Here is a 4,673-nt window from a genome sequence, read left to right on the forward strand (position 1 = left end):
TCAATTGGTTATAAAAACACGTAAACTCAGAAGATGTGGACTGTGACTGCACCATATATCTAGTCGGGAGTGGTGCTGACTGAAAACAGATGATTTGGAGTATTTCGCGCGCCATGTGTTGGTCATTCTAAGGACTTATTGAACTACCCTCGTAGTTTAGTATTTGGAAAAGAAGCCAATATGCCTTCCAGTTTTGCTGCACATCCTTCAGATTGTACAGAATCCAAAACATTTTAAACCCGGATATAAATTTTATTTAAAAATCGATAAGCGAAATGACAAGAAATTTGACCCCTATTTTCATGGGCCGTATATAATTGAAAAACTAATGGGAGAACGATATGCCTTAATTCGGCTAGCTCCTAATAAAACTAAAATTGTGCATGTAGATAAATTGAAATTATGTGCCTATTCATGCACTGATTAAGGTCAAAATTAATTAGGAATAAGCAATGGAGCACTTCGAAACATCGAAAAATGGAATCTTCATAATTGATAATGCAGGATTGCATTTTTCAACAAGTGTCAAAAGTGAATCTCCATTCCTTATAACTAGATTTAAATTAGCTAAAACAAACAGAAAATCCCACATACTATCCTACACTTTATTAATAATTAAAAAGTATGTAAAAGATTTTAAAATTTTAGATAATTATTCAGAATTAATAATTAACTGAATAATTAACATTTTTTTCTAACATCAAAACAAAAACAAAAAACGTAGAGGGTAACCTATTTTCAAAGGGTGAGGAAATGGGCTAATTATTATCAAATAGACCAATACTTGTAAATATTACTTATGCACAGCGGATTGTTCAAAAGATTAAACAAAAAGAAAAATTGAGACTAAATATAGAACTTTATTTTTTCTCTAAGTTATTCGTTCCACTTACATTTTAATAAATAAATAAATCAGAATTTGACTTGCTTCACCTGAAGTGACGAGAATAGAGAAATCATTTCTTTTACACAAAGAAATAGTTTTTAAATTTAGAAAAATATATTTTAAATAAAATTGATTTAACTTATCTGATCATTAATCATTGTACTTATTTTTCTCGTTAAAATTACGTGGAAATCTGAGAATTAAGAATATAATTAATATACATGGAATAAAAGAAAAAAATAAAACTATGTCTATTTGTAATGTGTATTATGTGTACATTAAATATAATTCAAATTGTGACGAGTTCGCGATTTTTGGTCGTTCATATTTGTAGTTTTAACATAACCTGAAATTCAGAAATATGATAATAAATAAACTCAAAACTATTTAATTTATAAAATTGAAAGAAAAAAATCAACAGATAAACTTTGAGAACGATTAAACTCAAATATAAAATGTATAAAATAGAAAAATCAAACAAACGCACGTGGGTAATGAAACACGTAAGCACGGCAGAAAGAAAACTTTGTTTTTAATATTGGATTCTGAATTATTCGAGGATGAATTACGGGAAAAGTTCAATAACAACACAGGAATAAATTATAAATCAAAAAATTCCGATATAAGAGTATTATAAGTAAGTTTATTGGGTGAAAATGGACATCTTGGGCATAGAAATGCTTTAATTGGTCCATTCCGATGTGGAGTGTCCCTTTCACTTGTAGTGGTCCCAAGGGTCTGAGTTGTTTGTAAAAGGGAAAATGTAATTAGTACAAAACAGACCCTCAAACGTTACGAAGGGACAAAGAAAACCGAGAGAAAATTCGGATGATTGAATTTCTGTTGTCTTGTGTGCTCCTTCTGCTAGTCATGGAGCGAATTTTAAGCATTTTTTATCGGAGGGGATTGCTGTTTCATCAGGCTATCCACCAGGATGAAGTGAGAGTGCCTGTTCGCCCTGTGGCTCGAGTGAGAGCGATAGAAAGAATTAAGGAAGTGATGGAAGAAGTTCGAATGATAAGGATCTGGTTTGAACAACCGCATCTTCGGGAACAAGAACTTGATGTAAGCTTGACTTAATTTAAAATTCATAATTATATATAACTATCTTGGGGCGATGCCGATTTTACTAAATTAAATACTAAGTTACAACTTTTTTTAATTAATATAATATAATATAACGATTAAGTTAGTAATTATTTTAAGGATTAAATTATAAAATTAAATTATTATTAACGGCTACATTTTTCATTTTTATTTTTATTGTTAATTGTAATTGATTGATTTATAATTAATTGCTGTAGATAATTAATTAAATAATATTTTTTGTCGATCGATTTTTTATTGATTAATTTAACAAATTTACTTGGTCAATTTTATTTTATTTTAATGCATATAATAATTAATTTAGCTAATTTTATTTCGATTTAATTACATCTAACTTTGATTTACATAAATAAGGAATTTATTTATTGAATTGCGCACTATTCTAGTTATTCAGTAATTATTCATAGCAATTCAAATTACATAACGGGGTCTTTATAATTTAATTGCAATCATTTTATAAATTCAAGTAAATATAATTCGCCCGTTCCAAGCATGTTTCGAATTTTAAAAAAAGGGAAGATAGGTCATTCGGTGAATTTTGATTATAGGCTAGACTTGACCTTATTTCATCTAGAGGAAGCCGAATCAGACATTGCTATGCTCAGCTTTATGTGACTTTGAATGATCAGGAGGCATGGGCATGGAGGTGTGAGCGATTATGGCCCCTTGAATCAGGATTAGAATCGCATGGAAATACACCTGACGTTAACGTCTGTACTCGAAAACCAGCGACCATGCGAGGGGTGTCTTTAGGCTGCTTTTACCATAACACCAGCTGGAACTTGCATTTTTTGCAAGAAAGCTGTGTTGGAATCTGGGTGGTTGCAGAGTCAGAGATGGAGTTATAATGCCCAGGCTCTAAATCTCGTTTATAGAGCCGAAGAGATTAACCTTCATTGGAAAGCAGTGACTTCGGAGACCCAGCCACCCTTGGCTCTGTTTTTTATGTAAACGTCGAATATGGTAGAACTCGAAATGTATAAATCTATCCGGACAATTTCCCTGGGAACCCGTTAAAATTTTGATCTGGCGGATTAAATTGACCCGGTACCAGTTAATTTCGAATAAGTTAGACTTAAGATAAGATAAAGAACATTTAAAGGATTCAGAGGAAGTGATCACTATTAGATTTCCTTTAAATGTGTACTCAGGAAGCGTTGTCCAAATAATTTTTTTAAGTTAAATATAGGATAAAAATGTGCCAAATAGTTTTTAAGATGATTAGTTTAACCTCAAAGGACTTTAATATTAACAACTAATTGTAGTACTTTAGGGAAATTATTTGGCTACAATAATAAAATGAATAATTTGACAAATACTGTTTTCAAATGTTTTTCTTATAGTAAATTAATTTAGGTTCTATCGTTCAATCAATTTTAATTTTCAATTAGATTAATTAAATATAATTTATATCATTAATAAATTAATCTTTATCATAATTTACTTATTTCAATTACAATTAGAACAATTTTTCTAATATTAAAATTATCTCATATAAGATTTTATTTACCGAAAAAATATTTACAATTAATATAATGGCTGAATAAAAATTTTTAAACAAGGTTCAGGAATGTTAGATTAAAAGATTAAAGCATAGCTTACCTTCTAACTGATGTGTGCTGGCATACGTCACATCAAATTCCAAGAAAAGACATAAATCTAGAAAGCTCGTAAAAAAATTGAATAAATACTGCACTGACACTTGACTAAGGGTACACAAGTAGGCGTTAACTGGCGACAACACTACTACGAACAAGGGTTCACGCCATGTCACGTGACTTGTCAATCATGGCTACCTCTCTAGTAAAGTTCTGTTCAGCATTTAGAATAGAAACAGCACTTCAGGTGATATGAACTGGTATTAATGTAAATTTGAAATAAACCATATCTATTAAGTTAGATAAGATTAAAAAATTTTCATAATTAACAACTTTTAAAATTAAGAGGGAAGGTGTAATGGGATGTGAAACTTAGGTACTAAAATCCCATTGCGCATGATCAAAATATGGCTCATGGTGGGGAAGAATTTGAATTATTTTTAATTAAATCTGATTTAATTTGGAGGTTTAAAATAAGGTAAAAGTGACGATTAATTATACGAGGGTAGTTCAATAAGTCCTTAGAATGAAGTATAAAAACAATATTTTTTGGGTAAATTTTTTGTTATTTTTCAACATAATCTCTTTGGAGCTCTATACACTTGGTCAATCGCTTTTTAAGTTTTTTTAATCCTTCAGAAAAGTACGTTTTCGGAAGTTCCTCAAAATAAGCACTTACAGAGGCAATGACGTCTTCGTTGTCTGGAAATCTCTGTCCACCGAGCCATTTTTTCAAGTTTGGAAATAAGAAAAAGTCACTGGGGGCTAAATCTGGTGAATACGTTGGGTGTTCGACCAATTCGAATTTTAGTTCTTCAATTTTAGCCATTGAAACGAAGCATGTGTGAACTCGGGCGTTGTCGTGATGAAAGAGAATTTTTTTTCTCGCCAAATGTGGTCGTTTTTTTTAATTTCTTCTTTCAGCTGCTCTAATAATGACGCATAATATTCATCAGTGATTGTTTTACCCTTTTCCAAGCAGTCAATAAGTATAATTCCACGTGCATCCCAAAAAACTGTAGCCATAACCTTAACAGCTGACTTTACGGTCTTTGCCTTCTTTGGAGCTGGTTCGCCTGTGG

This window comes from Belonocnema kinseyi, chromosome 8 (genome assembly GCF_010883055.1).
Source record: "Belonocnema kinseyi isolate 2016_QV_RU_SX_M_011 chromosome 8, B_treatae_v1, whole genome shotgun sequence".
NCBI classification, from domain to species: Eukaryota; Metazoa; Arthropoda; class Insecta; order Hymenoptera; family Cynipidae; genus Belonocnema; species Belonocnema kinseyi.